General features: G+C 40.4%; 1 pseudogene; it reads right to left on the minus strand.

Moving 5' to 3' along the window:
- Window positions 1-918: 918 nt before the first annotated feature.
- Window positions 919-5,267, minus strand: LOC124982760 (peroxisomal targeting signal 1 receptor-like; annotated as a pseudogene).
- Between the last annotated feature and the right edge of the window lie 13,140 nt (window positions 5,268-18,407).

Genomic DNA, 18,407 nt, shown 5'->3' on the forward strand with positions numbered 1-18,407 from the left:
TGACATGAACAGTTTTACCCCAAGTCTTCTGGGACAGCCCTCACCTCTTTCGGCAAGCCTTAGCTCAGGATCTGGCTACTTGCGCCTTGGGAGATGGCACACTCCTACAATAGGTAGATAACCTCTTCCTATGCAGCCCATCCCTTAAGGACTCCCAGACTCACACTGCCCAGTTCCTTAACTTCCTGAACTCTCGAGGCTATCGGGTCTCACCAGCCAAAGCCCAGCTCACCACCCCTTCAGTCACATATTTGGGCATATTCCTCATTCCTACCTCTAAGAGTCTCAAAACAGACAGAATCCAAGTCCTCTGTGACTTATAGCCACAGAAATGGCAGATTACATTCTCTCCTTCCTGGGTTTGGCTGGTTTCTTCAGACATTGGGTCCCTAACTTTGCGCTTTTTGCCAGACCCCTAAAGGAGACTCCACATGGGCCACTTACCTCCCTCAAGATGATAGCTAACTCTTTTTACAAGCTCAGAGATTCTCTCATGTCCTCCCCCACTCTCTCTCCCTAACTCTAACCATCCTTTCCACCTCTTTACAGATGAGAGACAGGGTGTTGCCACTGGCCTCCTTGTGCAATGAAGTGGACCTTCCTACAGACTGGTGGCATATCTCTCCAAGCAGCTTGATTCTACCATTCATGGGTGGCTATCATGTCTCCAGGCACTAGCAGCAGCAGCTGAATTAACTAAGGAAGCTCTAAAACTCACCCTACTCCAACCAATAACTGTGTTCTGCACCATCGACTATAGTACCTCTTATGCCATAAATCCCTTCCACTCCCACAGGTGCTGGAGGCCCTACATTCACCTCATGAAGACCTCTTCAATTGCCCACTCCCCTCACCTGACCTAACCATTTTTGTAGATGGCAGTTCTGTGCTGTGTCCCAATGGATGCTGTAGAGTTGCTTACGCAGTAGTCACCACCACCTCAGTTATGGAAGACAAATGCCTTCCAGAAGGGACAACTCCCCAAAAAGCCAAATTCTTTGCTCTGATTAGGGCCCGAATTCTATCCAAAGGTAAACAGGTTAACATCTACACAGATTCCAAATATAACTTCTTGATTGCTCACTCACATTTGGCTATTGGGAAGGAGCGTGGATTTCTCACCACAAAGGGGTCACCAGATAGGAAATAAAAACAGAGGGTTCTAAGTATGGAAATATTTTCAGTAGAAGGGAAAAGAAAATGTTTCTGGGTGAGAAAGTCTTTGTGTGATAAAATACATGAGGTTTTAAGTAAGTGCTAAGAAAGTCTGTGTGTATTCAGTAGAAGGGAAAAGAAAATGCTTCTGTATAAGAAAGTCTTTGTGTGATAAAATACATGAGGGTCTAAGTAAATGCTAAGAAAGTCTGTAAGTAAAGGGCAAATTTCAACAAGCTTGCATGTAACTAAGTTGATTATATGTACATGAGACAATCAGTTAAAGCTATTTAAGGTTTTTCCTAAGGTTAAATACTAATGTACTGATATAAACCAAAGTTTAATCTATATATTAAAATGTCAAGGATTCCTTTAAAAAAACAAATTTACTCTTGACATTGTGTCTGTAAAGTTTTATTCTTTAGAAACTTCTTAAAATGATATTTAAGAAAGAGGCAAAGATCAACTTCAGAACTAGAACACTTTACCTAAGATTTGTGAACAGCCCTGCCTTACCTGAGATAAGGCTCTGCCTCCCACCCTGCTGCATGTTAGGATGGATCCAAAATAAGCCAGACTTTAGCTCAATAAAGTTGTGTTCAAAAGTTTGATGTTTGTTGTAAAGATTACTGTGATCTCAAACAGGGGATATAATGAATAACTCAGCCAAAATTCAAGATAGCTATTACACAAACTGAATGTTTTACTGTTAGTGATTCCAGTTTGTATTTTACTTGTAAACTCTATAACTGTTTCCTGATTAATTTTTTTTGCAAAAGTACTGCTTCAAGAGCAAATAACATAAATTAACTTGAAATAGCAAGCCATCACTGATAGGACAGATTATACACACCACAATTAGATAAAAGGGAGTGAATAACTGTAAAATTATAAACAGTAAAGTTAAAGCCCAATATTCTTGCTTTAAGACTGGTGACATAAACTTGCTGGAGGTTTAAGATCAAATTTAGAGATTGAGATTAAAACAAAGGGGGCCAAGAAAAACCAGTATTTGATTCCTGCCCTCAGAGTCAGCCCGAATCCAGGGAACAAGAGAACTTCTCTAAGGAGCTTTGCAACTCTGTGCCACACAACCTCCCAATCAGGGAGATTAATGAGACCACTGGAGGATGAAAAGCCAATCATTGCACCTGCTGCAGAGAAGGGTCATTGGAAAAGGGAGACATCCCTGATGCTGCCAAGGGAAGCCACCTTATCAAGGAAACCATGCATAAGGAATGGTACTAATGGAGCTAAGAAGCTGCTCTCAAGTTCCCCACAAGAGACCCCTGTGAGAACTCAGTTGACTCTTTAACAGACAGGAAAAGGTCAATTTCACCAGTTTGGTCTTAAACACCTAGCAAAACAGTTAAACCCAAAATATATGCATTCTTGGGCATTTTAAAAAACAATAGTTAGATGTAACTTAGGATGTACACTTGTGTTAATCCCCTAGACTAAATACAGACTGATAACTATCAAGAGAAACTGCCAGAGTTAGGAGTTTTAAGTCAGTTTCAGGCCTACAGATCCTCCTAAGTTACACAGGTAGGCTTAATCTATGCTACCTAGTATGATTATCTAGCCCTAAGTCACAAATATAGAGATCTCTACTAAACACAGGTTATACCAACAGGAGGACTTGGTTATGCAGTCACTGCCACCCAAAAGCTACAATAGCAACTCCAAGAGGTCGTGGAGGCATCTGCTGCCTCCCTGGCATCCTTACAAAGACAAATAACATCTATCGCTCGAGTTTCCTTACAGAACCACCAAGCGCTAGATCTTCTGACAGCGGACACAGGGGGAAGACGTCTGTTCTTAAGAGAAGAATGCTGCTACTATGTCATGAAACTGGACTGGTTGAGAAGAATGTCGAAACTCTCAGGCATCTGAGAGAAAGGCTGAAAGAACAACAATCAACTGACCCCTGACCAGAATGGTTGAACTCCACTCTTGTCATCTGGCTGAACCCTATCCTTACTCCCCTATTTGTGATAGGATTTCTACTAATGATTACTCCCTGTCTTCTCAGGTTCACCTGGAACTGCATGAGTGAGGTTGCCAGGATGACACACAACCAGATGCTCCTACACTCTTATAGCCACCTCCCCACCAAACTAGAACCCAAACCTTTTTCTCCCCATGATGTTTTCTGACATGGCACCACCCTCACCCTGAGGCCCTGGCTCTTCCTCTGCATGTTCAGGGCCTCCAGAAAGTGCTCCACAGCCTACCTGTAGGGAAAAGGAGGAACAACATCTGGTGAACAGAACAACAGTGGAAGGAAGCAGATGAGCTGACAGAAGGGAAGATAGCTGTGGTTACTTAGTCAAGTGACAGGATTAGAGAACAAGGAGCTAGGGAAGACAGGGAGGACAGTGCACCTGCTCATGATGCAACAGGTGGACTCACTGGTGAGCCCCAAGGTTAATGCAGCTGATGCCCAGGTTGTAACGAGACTGGATGTAGCCAGGTTGCAGATCGCGGGCCCTGCGATACGCAACCACTGCTTTTTCACTCTGGTTTCTGTTGGCCAGGATGGCCCCCAGCTTACTCCACAACAAGTAGTCATTGGGATGGACACTGAGGGCAGCTGTGAAACAGTCCACAGCCCTATCATACTCCCCACTCAGGTTGAAGAGGACTCCTAAGCCACAATGCACATCAGGGATGAAGGCAGTAGGGTCCAGATGCCAGGAAGAGCTATTTCACATCAAGAAACAGGGAGTCAGACAACAGAGATCCCAAGACATGCTTGCTGGGGGTCCTCCCCCACCAGTCCCTTCTTCACCAGGTACCACAAGATGGGTATAGACAGTCTCGCAGTGTTTCACAGGCCTGTTGCTGTAGGGACTCATTAGTGAAGCTCACAGCCAGCGCCATCAGTGCTGTCCGGTTATCTGGCTGTACCTCCAGACACCTGTTTGGGCAGAGATGAGCAAACATGGCATCTACAATGACACTACACAATGAACTAATGGCTAAAAGTTCTTGCTCATTCTCTGCCTGAGTAGTACCCAGATACTGCCAAGCTTCCATATGCTTAGGATCCTGCTGTACGGCAGCCTCAAAAAGCAGCACAGCATTTGGCAGGTCCCCCTCCTGAAGCCTCTGTAGCCCTTCTTCAAAAGGCTGAGGGTGATCACGTAGGGGATTCTCTTCCTCAAACTGGTACCCCTTATCCTACAAAGCAGATGTGAGATCACCATAGAAAGTCAGGGGTGAGCCTCAGCATCCTGTTTTGCCATCTCCTCCAACTCTGCCTGCAATTCTATGCCTGACTTGGCATGTTTAAACTCCAAGTCAAGTGTGTTTACTGGTCTTGTGAACTGGTCAACCCAAGCATCTGATGTACCCTGCTACTGAATAAACTCTGCTGCCCACTCTTCTGCCTGAGCTTGGCCCTACCCTGCAGCAGTCCAGGGACACCTGCTCCTCACCAATCTGCTGCACGAATTTCAGGAACTCAGAATCAGCCAATTTGGGGTCATCCACCTTGGCCACAAAGTTACTGTCCATGTGCTGCATGTGCTGAAGGTCCTCCTCAAGATGATAGTCATCATACTAATGATCAGTGGTGGCTGTTCCCTCAGGTTCTTTCAACCACAGCTTCTCCTCAGACTACTCCAGATATTCCTCAGCCCAGTAGGCAGGGGACACAGTCAAGGGGTCTGTAATCAGTGATGAATTCTTGGGACCAGTCAGTCTCATTATAATCCTGAATTACATCTACAGCATCTCCTGCTGCAAGAAATTTCTGAGCCCAGTTCTCAGAAAAGGCCAAGTCTGCCACACCAGGGGCTCTCTGCAGAGCCTGGTGGAAGTTTGTTCTCCTGCATCTCTGCCAGGAGGTCATCAATATTGAAGGTTTGCCGGGCACAGGAAACAAGTGGTGCATTCTGGTCCTGCAGGAATTCGGCCACCAACTCATCTTCAGAGGCTACTCCCAAAGGCTTGGAGACTGTCTTAGAGTCTGCAGTTCCAGGAGGCCAGGGGCAGGGCCTCAATCCCTCCTGCTGAAGGGCCTTGTTCTGGGTGAAGTGGCCGGCCAGCTTCATGAGCGGGTTGGTACCCCTGCATTCGGCCTCCACCAGCTCCCGCATTGCCATGGTGACAGCCAGCTCTCTCTGCCAGAAGTCCAAAGAGAGCCGGTACCCTCCTGGCGCCCCCCTCAAAAGCCACAGCATTCAGTTTGGGCTTCTTCAGCGGCTTTCACCACTGCAGTCTCAGGGACAGGACAGGTCAACAGCTGCCCTCTAACAAAGGGCTGTGAACACCAGAGAAATAGGGTGGACACTTCATCAATCGAACTAGACCAGGGCACTGACTGGGCAGGGAACAGTGGGAACACTGCCTGGCCATAAACCTGTACCCCACCCCGCTTTAGTCTGGTAAACACTGCGGGGGGCCATTCCTTTCCTCCCAAACCACCTGAGGCTCTCCCCTGCTTGGTCCTGACCCTGGCCCACCCCTCCCATGCTCCGGACCACCCCATCACTGCCGCAGGCTTGAAGCTCCAGCCCCGCCCACCCCCAGAACCCGAGAGGCCACTGCCGGGGCCGAGGAACGCTTGGGGACGTGTTCTAGCGCCCTCTGGGGACCCAGCGCTCACCACATTTTCTGCTTTTGTTAAAAGTAGGTATTTGGTCTGTGAAAAAGACTGGATTACATTTTTATTCAGTCAAAATGAGATTTTTAATTAATTATTTTTCGGATCATGCATACTTATGGGGTATAGTGTAACAATTGATATAGGTGTGCAATGTATAACGAGCAAATTAAGGGAGTTAGCATTCCATGTCTTTAAATATTTTAAAACTTTTATTTTCATGTAGTAATTGTACACATCTATGAAATACAGCATGAGGTCAGAGTGACTTTAGATTTTACTGAAATCACCTAATATGCAGTGGGGAGACCAGAGGATGGAAGAGGCTACAGGTGGTATGGAAAACTAGGAGGAACTTGGCAAGCTGTTATTTCAAAGACTATGGTGTTTCTCAAACATTACCATGCTCATATTACAAAGAAAAAAAAAAAAAACAGAATCATGGAGAGATAATAAAGGACACAGATCCTAATCCTCTTGTACAAAATAAAGTAATATTTAGAGAGGTGAAATTTATTTCAGTAAACATATACAATATGTGCTCATCAAATCAGGGTAATTAACAATTCCATCTTATTATCATCGCTCTGTGTTTGGAGCCTTTAAGTTCCTCTTTTCCTAAACTATGTAATAGGTTATTGCCACAAATACACCTGACACTGTGCTGTGGAACACTAGAACTTATTACTGTTCCCTGGGTTTGGTACCCATTTTCCATCATCCTCCTTCTCCCCAACCCTTCCCATCCTACTCTTCCACACTACTCTGCTACGTTTAGATTAACTTTCATCAATTAGTTTCACCTGTCTAAATATTACTTTCTTTTGTGCAAGACAATTGAGATCCATGGGTTGTAATCTCTCTCCATGACTCCATGTTCTTGATTTTGAAATACCCTGTTGAATATTGTCACATTAAATATAAACCAAACAAGAGTTTCTCCCTTGTTCTCTGAATTTCAAAGGTCTCTAATTTGCTACCAGTAAAGACTGTCCTTAGCCTTGGATACAGAGGCCCTGTCAATGCAGGAGACATGATTCTCAATGGCATTGTACACACACCAAGGCAGGTCCTGCAGGATGATGATGTTTACAGCATTTGTGAGGTAACTTCTTTTTCCACAAAATAAAACCAGAGTCTATTTTTAAGTCTCTCTTAAAGTGGGGAATCAATAAAATTCTAAGCTGTAGGATCTGGTCCTCCACAAATTCTAACAAAACAATCACTAAACAGAAAAATATTGGAATCCCAAAGACAGAAAACTGTACAAATTTTCAAACATGAATTTCTAGGTTACCTTGAACAGCAAGTGGTTTACTTTTAGAGCCAAAAACCTTAATCAAATTGATTTTTAAGCTGATTTACACCATCGTATTCCCCTCTCAGTGGTTCTTAGAGATTCTCGTATGTGAGTAGTGTATTGAAGCCATCATACAAGTCATTAGAACAATAAATCCTTGTTATATGAATAACGACTGAGTGTATGAAGTACATTACTTTAACCTTCACCTTTAGGGAAGTAACATTTCAAGCAAAGAGAAATTAGCCTTTTGTTAAGAAAGGATTAACATTTGTGTTATAAATGTCAGCCTATTTGAAAAATGTATAGTTTTAACTATTCCTTAGCAGATTTATAAGAGTTTAATTAGATTGTGAAATTAAATCTAAATAATACCACTGTCAAAAGGAAATAAAAACTTTTCTGAAATCTTGAGGAAAATATACATCATTCTTCTGAAAGAAGTCTGCAGCTAAACTGAGAGAAACTTAAATCTCTCTTCTGAAGCCCCAAGATTCATAAATCAGGTAATGGGGATGAAAGAAACACCCTTTAGGTTTATTGACTAGCTGTTCAGTCTTTATATCATTTTGTCTGACTCTTTTTATCCCATATCACAACCATCACTGACATCTGTGCCCCAGGGTCATACAGTTGCCCAGGGACTCTGAGATAAGACTGTAAGTAAAGTTTTTCTGTAATGAATATTGAAGGTGAAATTTGGGAGCAGGGAGACTCTAGGAATCATACTACTGTGGCATGTGTTCTTTAGATGCGTTAATATAGTTAAAAGAATCTGGGAAAGAAAAGAGGGAAGGAACAATCCCAAAAGGAATGAATTGAGTATAGATATTCAGGGAAAGGCATACCTTCCACAAATGACAGATTTTTCTGGCTGGCAATAGGTATAGGGTTGTAGATAATTGGTGAAGAAACAGGAGGGAAGAAAATATCTAAGACTGAAGTACTCAGTTACCTGGGTAAAAAAATAAATCATTATAGAGGCTCCACAGTGTAACAGACAATATTTAAAAATAGGTATCAGAAATGGGTTTGAATACTCCCAATTCCCATTCACTAGGTAGGTGAACTTCACCTTCTGTGACTTCATTGCATATTGATATATAGCTCTTCTCCTTATTGTGCAGAATTTTTATAATTATCCTATTAACTGTGTGAAACAATAGTGAAAGTGCAATTCAAATTCAAGAAATTAATGACAGTCTCAAAATTAGATTCCCTTTATGATTTAGCAAGTTAATATTTTTCAATCTAGAGGATTAAATATTTTTACCAATTCAAAAATCCATAAGTCTCATTTTTGTCCACCTCCTCACCCACATGCACCAGTACCTCTGACCTATGAAAGAGGTAAAGTAGTACTTTATCTGTCTGCTAAAACAAAAGAAAAATTACATGTTACTGGGGTGGGTAGGGATAAACAACTCTTTCTCTATATATTGACTCTTATGACTCTGCATCAACATTTTTGGCAAGTTATCCACAAACAACTTTTTTCCCTAAAATAGGTCTTCAAAGCAATTATTGTTCTCCTCTCTTACCCTCTTTCTGATGTCAAATTTGGCTACTTTTTTGTGTGAGCCTTCAGATCCTCCTTTGCTACTTCAGATCCTCCTTATCCTCTGTAGATTCATTACCTGAATTAGAGTAAGATCTATTATATTGTAGTAACAAACTTACCCCCATATCAAAATGCCTGAGCACCTGGCCATTTATATTTTGCTCACACAAAAGCTATTTGTGAGTCAAGTAGATTCCCAGAACAGCTTCCTATCAATGAAGTCAGGGATAACCAGTTTGCTTTCATCTGGTAATACCACCATCTCCAGTGAACCTTTCAGGGCCACAATCATGGGGAAGGAGCAGATTGGCATGTGACTTTTAAGACCAAGAATGGAAATGACATACCATTTCTGCCCATATCCCTAACTGCAAGGGAAGCTGATAAAAGGATCACATGGATACTAACTATGGCATGTCTTGTTATGAAATTTGAAGTGATATTTATATATTGAACATTATTCAACTTTTGCTGGGCACAGGGGAACATACCTGTAATTCCAGTGACTTGGGAGGCTAAGGCAGGAGTGTCAGGAGTTCAAAGTCAGCCTCAACAAAAGTGAGGCACCAAGCAACTCAGTGAGACTCTGTCTCTAAATAAAATACAAAATTGAACTGGGGATGTGACTCGGTGGTTGAGTGCCCCTGAGTTCATTCCCTGGTACTCCCAAACCCCAAAACAGGAATTATTCAACTTTTGACAAATAATATACTACCGTTCTCTGGGTATTTTTCAAGATACCTAGAAATAAGGACAAGTTAAAAGGATTCTGAATATTCTTTTCTACTGATGCCAGGCTTTCACAGACCTCTCCCTGAAAGCTTGAATGTCTACTAATCTTACTCTTTAGTGAAAAATGAGTGTGGTAATATAAAGTTGTTTTTTTTTTAAAGAATAAACACAAAACACATATTCTAATACAATAAAATTATCATAGTATTCAAGGGGTCACACCCCTTGGGAAGACAAGGGCCAGGGATGTAGTTATAATCAAAGGAGTGAAAAAGACAATTCCCTTAACAGGAAGAAAATCCTGTATAGTGAATAAATAATATTGTTTCCTTAGAACAAAGGGACAATTTCATATCTCCCCTTTATTTGCTGTGGCTAATGTGACTTTGAAAGCCAACAGATTCATATACCCTCCTACTGGTTCAATGTTTTCTTATCTGAAATCAGAATGACCACCAAACTCACCAAGGTGTTATGATCATAAAATGAAAAATAAAATCTAATTATGATTTCATGTAATAGCACATTTCTGGAGAAAGAAACCTGAACTGCACTATAAATTGATTTTCATATGCCTCAATTTCATATTTTCTTTTCAATCCTAAAAAAAAAACCTGTCAACAGAATGATGCAGAAAACCCTGAAAATTCACAATACTGTCATCATACTATTATCCTGGATATGCTGTACAAAATTTTCCTTCAGCATCTGTCACCTATTCATTCTTTCGTCCTCATTTTAAATTTTATAACTAGATTACTAAAATGCCATCTGAACTTGCCTTCCTTGCCTCTGGTCTTTCTCCACGTCAATCTAACCCACATACCATGAAAAGCTAGTTGCCCTTAAGCCATTCTCATATCTCAGTCCCTACTTTCAGAATTTGTAGGAGTGTCATAGTTAATGCTTTCTAATACAATATCTGAATCTTATACATAACATACATATTTATAATTACATATCTATCTATAACTATACTAAGAAAGTGATACTCCAGAAATCAAAGCTATACAAGGGTATAGGGTTTTATAAGAGACATACAAAATAATATTTAAGATATATAAAGGTTACATATATATACACACATCTCCTGATCTCTCAAATATCATTTTCTTTTTTATCAAGCTAAGAAACTGCTGCCTTAACAAATAGAATTTATTTGTCCTGACCTTCATAGTGTCTTATTATATAATTGCATGTACTACTTACAGAGCAGTGTTAAACTACCATAAAAGTACATTCTGCTCTGGAAGGGTAAGTTTTTTCATAATGCCTTTGAATGGTGGCTTCCTAACTCTGAATTCTGTGTGCTACCTTTTAACTGGCACAGCCTCCATTCTCTTCAGTTCCTACCCACTAAGGATCATTTGACCTTGCACCTTGGTAAAGTCTTTTCTGGTGAAACTGAAGTCCATTGTCTTCTCCCTGTCTCTCTCTCTCTCTCTCTGGTACTGGAGACTGAACCCAGGGACACTCTACCATTGGCCTACATCCCCACACCTTTTTATTTTTTATTTTGAGACAGGGCTTCACTTGTTTGTGATCCTCCTGTATCAGCCTCCTAAGTAGCTGAGATTATAGCTGTGACCACCACACTCAGCTATTCTCTTCTTACTTGAGTGCACATGGTCTATAACACACACACACTACTATGTCCTATTGTTAACTATTTGTGTCTCCATATCTCATTCACTGTTAAAGCAAACAACCAACAAGTCATTTCTGAAATCTACTTTCTGCAGCTAGTATCCATTTTTCTTGTTTGGTTCTCATTGCCAATGAAAAGTGTGATCTTCATTTCAGGGTGACAGCAATATTTGATGTACCAAATTACTTTAATCCTTTCATAATTAGTTGAAATATCATCTTAGAGAGAGGTATATTTACTTTTATTTATAGAAAAAAATATTTATCTCTAAACTCTATTTGAACAAGCAATAAGACTAGCCTTCCTATAGGACAAATAGATAAGGGAATAAAACAACTTCATAGCCTAAATGCTTCCAATAAGAAATAGTCCTTGCACATATGGCCTTATTCCATCTGAGAAATAAGGTAACATAAGACATTAATGATGAAACTGAGCATGGTGGCACATACCTGTAATCCCACCAATTTGGAAGATGGAGACAGGAGGTTCCCAGTCAGAGGCCAGCCTCCACAACTTCATAAAAACCTGTGTCAAAAATTTAAAGACAAGCCTCGGGGATGTAGCTCACTGGTAGAGTTCCACTGGGTTTCATCCCCTATACCAGATACACAAAAATAGAAATGAATGATGAAAATGAGCCTTACATGGGGGCATGTGTGCTGTCTTCCCCTAGCAGGTCCACAAGGTTTACTTCTTGGAACATGAGGTACTATAATGTTGGTTTCCCCACTGACAGTGAGAACAGACTCTCTGACTATGCAAGTAAAAGAGACAGTCAGGAAGTGTTTCCCTGAGAACTGGACCTGGGATCTGGTGGTCCTTGAGTAAGTTACATGTTGACTGAAATTAAGTTTGGGACAGGATTTGAATCCTGCTCTAGGACTTTTGTTATCCTTGGTTTCTGACCCTTTCAGTTCAGCTCTTTTCTTTTCTGGTAACTATTTTAAACTCACAGTTCATTCATCTAACAGCTAAGCAATGCTACTAAAAAACAATTGATCCTGAGATAACTAAAATAATAGAAAGCAAGAGATTATCCTCTCCCCTAACAGACGGGGGAAGAAAAGAATACATAAAGGGAGAGAGGGAGAAAGGAAAGAGGAGGGAAGAGGGAGGAAAGAAGGAAGGTAAGAAAGGAGCACAGAGAAGTGCCAGACCTTCACAGTTTATCTGGAATCACTAAACCACAGGTCAAGCTCAGTGCTCACCGCCAAAAGGTTACTGAGTCACGACATTGTAGGATCAACTATGAATGTGATAAAAGTGAGATTTGTTCACTATCATCCTCTTTCCCCTCAGTAGTTTGTGAGGATGCAGCAAGTAGGTCATGAAGGCACCTGACTCCAACACACAGTTGAAGGCCAGGGCGCTCTGCCTGTCTGGAACCATAGGGCTTGACCTCTTCCCAGTGTTTCCCCTTCAAGTCTTCCAGCCCTTCTTCCTGGAACTCACCCTCCCCTACTCTCCGGTGTGAGAAGAAGCCTTCGCCCTCAAAGCCACTATATCCATCTCTTTGTCCCATTGCACCCAGTAAGGCTACTTCTCAGGAATTTAGTGGATATGGAAGAAAAGAACATGGTCACCATCATTATCACTGTCTAGGGATTCTAGGGAATCTCCCAGGAAATCAGAAACAAGTGTGATTATCCTAATTTCAGAAAGAGAGCAAAGCCACCTTCACGGGCCAAGTGTACTAAGATGATTTTCACTGAGGCCCCTCTGTTTATTCCCAAAATTCAGATACTGGTTCCACATGTCTTCCATGTATTGCTTCATTTTTTAACTCTAACTAAAGAAATGTCTTTTCCACACATTGGCACAGGCATTTCTTCTTCTTCCTGAAGTTTCTCGATTCTCTAATTGCAAAAGCCCAAACTGCAAGGTAGTAGAGAGGATCTACCTGTTGGAACAATGTGTCACACCCTATGTATGTCCTGTTCCTCTCAGCTTCTCTTCCCACAATTGATCCTCTGCCCATGTCCTGCCACCAACTTGCTTTTGGGCGTAAGGGACAGGGAGTGTGTAGCCGGAACTCTCTTCTGCTTTCATGGTCATCCCAGTAGAGAATAGTGAAAAATCTCACTCTACCTGTGAAAATGGGTAGAAGACCATGTCTTGGACTGTGACCCCAAAGTCACTGAGTGAGTGCTATAACGTTCACAATCCATGATTTGCTTTCTTCTCAAACCCTAAGACATACTTTTTCTCCACATTCAACACTGATTAAGAGGAAGGAAAATATTCAATGCAGAAAAACTGTTTAACTCCCTAAAATCCTTAGTAAACAGGAAGGGTGAATTTCATAGCTACTGCAGATGCCCTGCAGTCTTGGGATCTGTGTGGCAATGAGGTGACTGAAGTCCTAATGCTTGTACAGAAGAATATTGTGGTGAAGTTCTTAATAGTTGAGGTATGTGAATACATTCCTTGTCTCAAAGTCTTTATCATATAACATATCATTTTCTAGTCTGTATGTGACTGTGACTGTTCAATGCCAATGGTAAATGGGTGTGCCCAACTTGATTTTTCACTAATACTTTCTCCCCTATTTTAAGGTGATGAATTTTTCTTCTGGATGTTCAGTATCATTTTACTTTTTGTTTTTGTTTTTTCACTTGCAATACAAAACTTGAAGGAATAGAAAAGGAGGATGTTGCTCCCTGTCGGGCAACAAGGTCCGATGTACCTCCTCAGGGCCCGCCTGAGGAGAATACAGGGGCCGAGCAGGATGATGAGTGTCTGCAGCAAAGGAAACCCACCAGAGCCGGGAGGTCTGTCAGCACACGAAGCACAGCAGGAACTTGTTTATTGAGGAAGTTGCACAGCTTTTATGTAGGGTGGAGGCTAGGCAGGAACCAATCAGCTTAAAGGTCAGCAAGGCATGGGGGGTTCACGCAGGTGAGAGTCCCATAGGACTATATGGCAAGCACGAGCTGATCACTTTCACGGAACTGTTGTTAATCAATCCCTGACGGTGATCCGATTCATCGTCATTAGCTATTGAAACCACCTTTGAGGCCTTGATCTAGCTCACTCGCCAGGGAGTAAGAAGTCAGCCTGAGTTAGTTAACATGTCATTAGTCCCAACAGAGGAGACTTACAACACACTGCTCTGTGCATCAGGCAAGTATAAAAATTGGATCAAATTCTCATGGTAAGTCATTTTACTAAAGTATGCAATTGTGGAATAAATATCCATTGGTGCATGCTTCCCTCCCTCTGAAACACTCTCCCATGAATAACTCTAAGGACATTTGACAAGGGACTTTCTTTTTCTAACAAAAATCACTTGGTATTATGAGGGAATTATTATTTTTATTATTATTATTATTATTATTGCCATGTTATAGGGATAAAGATAAAAGTCATAGAGATGTGAAAAGACTTGCTTTAAGCTTTTGGCTAATAATGAAGACTAAAATTATTGACCCAGGAATTTTTTGTAATATATCTGTGCTTTCCAACCTTCCCCTGAAACTGTATTCAAAATATTGAAATATCTGTGTAGCACTTAATACTATTTATTATTAGTATTTACTACTATTTATTATTTACACTATTATTAAACTAGTACTTTTAACATATTTATATTTATTTTCAAACTATTTAATGGGAACTATGAGACTTACATGTATAAAGAATTAGTATTTTACTAATATGATAATGTAATCATATAAAAACTACCACTAAAAAGTCAATTCTGTGCCATCTAGAATCATTTTGAAGACAATGCTCCATCCATACATCTGTTCTTTATGCATATTGCTTACAATGAGATTACAACCCAAGAAACTCACCATAAATTGAAAATACCATGAGTCAAAAATGCATGTTGTACACTTAACCCAACATCCTAGCTTAGCAGACAGTATGGTGCAGGATGTCTATTTTTCACCCTCATGATCCCATGTCTGGTACAGAGTTCACTGCTGTGGCCCAGGATTGCCAGAAAGTATCATCTTGCATATTGCTGCTCCAGGAAAAGATCTCAATTTAAACTCCACAGTGTCTATAGTTCCTACTGAATACACATCACATTTTAATCACCTTAAGTCAAAATAATCTCATCTAGACACATAACTTTAGTAACAACTGTATACCAGAGAACATAAAATGACCATTTTGGTGCACACCTCTTTCCTGAACTCAAAGCCATGATTTCCACTGCCCACTCATTAACTGTACTTATGGGTTTGAAGGTCTAACAGGCATCTTAGAACTAGTAGACTCAAAAACCAGAAGCTCTGCTCATCCCCATAATCTTGCTTAGCCCACATTTTTCTCCCTTTCAGTTGATAGAAGTTTCATTTTTCTACTTTGTGGGGATAAAATTTGGGAATTCTCCTTGTTTATGTTTTCTTTCAGTCCACATCAAATCTATTCACAAATCTAACGGGTTCCACCTTCAAGTTATATCTGATATCTGCCCACTTCTTACCATATGAACTTCTATCTCTTTTCTCCTGGCCTATCTCAATAATTTCTTCACTGCTCTCCTGATCATCTCCCTCTTTTTCCTTACAGCAAAGGGGATCCTTTAAAGCATATGTCAGACTACATGGATCATGTTCTTCCTCTTCCCAAACCCTTCAGGGGTTCCCAATGTTCCTTGGTGTTGAAACCTAAATATTTAATGTTACCTATAAAACCTCATCTCATCCATGACTTCATGTCCTACTAATCTCTCCCCTTGTTCACTCTGTTTCAGTCAAACTGACCCTTCTTTCTCCTCTTGAAATATACCTCACATGCTCCAATCCAGAACTTTGCTTTAGTTTTGATTTTTTTTTTGAAGTACCTTCCCACAGGTATCTATAAATATTACTCTCTGACTTGTCTCTGTTCACATATGACTTTTACCAATGAGTCTTTCGATAGGAACGTGCCTTTCTCTGCACTTTTCTCCACCTTGCACTTCTTGATTGATTGACTATTCAATCAATTATCCTGGTTGACTAATTCACCATATAAACACTTGTCCTCTCTTAATCTTTTCCTATTGCTTATTAACCTCTATAATACTAAATATATCCTTGCTTATTTACCTTACTCCAGAAGGTTAGAAAATTCATTTTGAAAAAAAAAAAACATTATTGTATCACTGCACTTAAAAGAAAACTTGGTACTTAGCACACATATTTGTAGAATGAATGTGATTATGTAAAAGCACTAACGATAGTAGAAATTAAAATAAGCCATAAAAGGAAGGAAATAGGTATATCTTAAGGCATATGCTTATAAAAAAGCCATAAATATTTAGCACAAATACACATACTTAATGTGAATTTTGTTGAGAGATTAATCATGACTTCAGGAGAAATTGGATTGCATCAAAGAAATGATGTAATGTCTAAGAGAAATGAAAGGTTGAATCTGGATCATGTAGAGGCAAAAGATTTGTATTTAAAATAGAACAATTTTCTCATTTTCTCCTCCCTTATATGGGTTTATCATCTTTCATTAGATCCTGGAGTGCCTGAAAATTTGTCACTGAATGTTCCTTCAAATGTGGTTGCATAGTCTGCAGGGGCAACATATTCAGTTTTGAGTAAGTCTCTCAGACCAATAGAAATAGCTGTCCCTCTCCACAGTTCTAGTGCATGAGCCTCACTACTCAGGATTAATGAAATCACTGACGTTCAGCATTGTATTGAAAAAAAGAGCACTAAGCTAACTAAGGATTGCACTGTGAATAAGTTAGAAAGGGGACTAAATGCTTGTTGTGCGACATGTGATGCCTGGATGTACTCTACGATGTAAGGAGGCTCACCGCTCCCGGCCCTGATATTCAAGTGGTTCACTAGAGGGCAATGCTTTCTAATGGATTTGAAAACAGTTAGTAGTTCCCTTTTACAAGATGCATGGTGCTTCAAAAAAGATGTTCTCATCTGCAAATCATTTTCTTCCCTACTTTGTTAACATCCTGGAAACATCTGTTTTCTTACCTTTTGCTTTTCTTCCTATTTCTTGTTTCCCACCTTTTGACTTTCTTGTTCTTCCCTCCTTAAGTACCATAGCCTCTTAGTCATCTGTTTTCCTAGGCCAACACAAACCATTTCTATGTGCCTCTGAAATTTTTATAAATTTTACTATCCAGGACATATACTAGGCTCTGCAGTGCATAATCTGCAGAATCCTCTACACATGCCCTATGCCTGTGGATAACAGAATATGGTTCTTTTTGTCCCTAACATCTATGTTCTGAATTATCTGAATCAGACGCAATGGCTGACAGAGAAGATCAAGTCCAAGCCATCAGCTACCCCATCAGTGGTGAGAGATTACCTCAAAAGGAGAAACATTAATGGATTGCCTAGGTATCTTGTAGTGAACTCAAATCAACATCTCCTTAGTTAAGGTTTGATAGTCATCAATGCTATAATTTCCAATAAGAAAATGTAATCAATTTTTGAGACATCTTAGCAAAATAATCATTGCCCTATGATTCCTCAATAATGTTAAAGGAAAACCCCACTAATTTTCCAATGTGTTCTGCTATTTCATAAGCCTATGGAAATTTCTCTTCATGGTATCAAGGACAATTGAATTATAAGCACAGAGATGGTTCATAGAGCACCTTTGAGGAGTATGATGGTAGAAGTTAGAGAAATACTTGTTAAGATAATTATCTCCACCTGCTCTCTGTTGATACTTGACATTTCAGGATTCTATAGAAAGCTTCTCTGATACCTGGAGTTTTTCCAGCAAATAGTGGTAAAGTGAGGATCAATAATGAAAACAGAAGGAAGAGAGTGTCCTCATGTACAAGGACACTGCAGGTTAGAAGGAGAGGAGTGAGAGCACAGAAAGAGACTGAGGTGGAGTAAAATCAGGAGAATCATTTGGCAAACACTGAGATAGTGGGGAGGTTTGGAGTTTCCAACAAATGCTTCCTGAGAAGAGTGGGAAGAATCTACTATAGGGAAACCAATATAGTTGAGAGAGTACAAAAAGAGAGAACCAGATATTTGCTAGCCCAGAGAACACCTAACCCTCAAGTATCATTTCCCCTATCCTTTCTCCCCCATTATTTCCTCCATTTCATTGTGATGGTCAGTGCCTGCACAGAGTGTATGAAGTGAGCTCCAAAGGTGAGGTGGTCCTCATGTCTCTGTATCTTCTGCTGCACAGGTTCACTGCATTTGTGCTCAAGTCCTTCGCTCAAGCTCAGTCATACATCTTTGTGGAGAACTCACACATCACAGATGCTCTCACCTGGCTCTCACAAAAAAAGAAGGAAAATTGATGTTTCCAGATCTCCAGATGACTGCTAAACAATGCCATAAGGTGACAACTTTCCTTTTGCTCTGGTTCCTAGAGCTTGTGATATAGGGGAAATGATGCTTCTAGTCCTTATGATGTTAAAAATCTAGCAATATATTAGGAGTATTTTATT

The sequence above is a fragment of the Sciurus carolinensis genome, chromosome 4 (assembly GCF_902686445.1).
Source record: "Sciurus carolinensis chromosome 4, mSciCar1.2, whole genome shotgun sequence".
Lineage (NCBI taxonomy): Eukaryota > Metazoa > Chordata > Mammalia > Rodentia > Sciuridae > Sciurus > Sciurus carolinensis.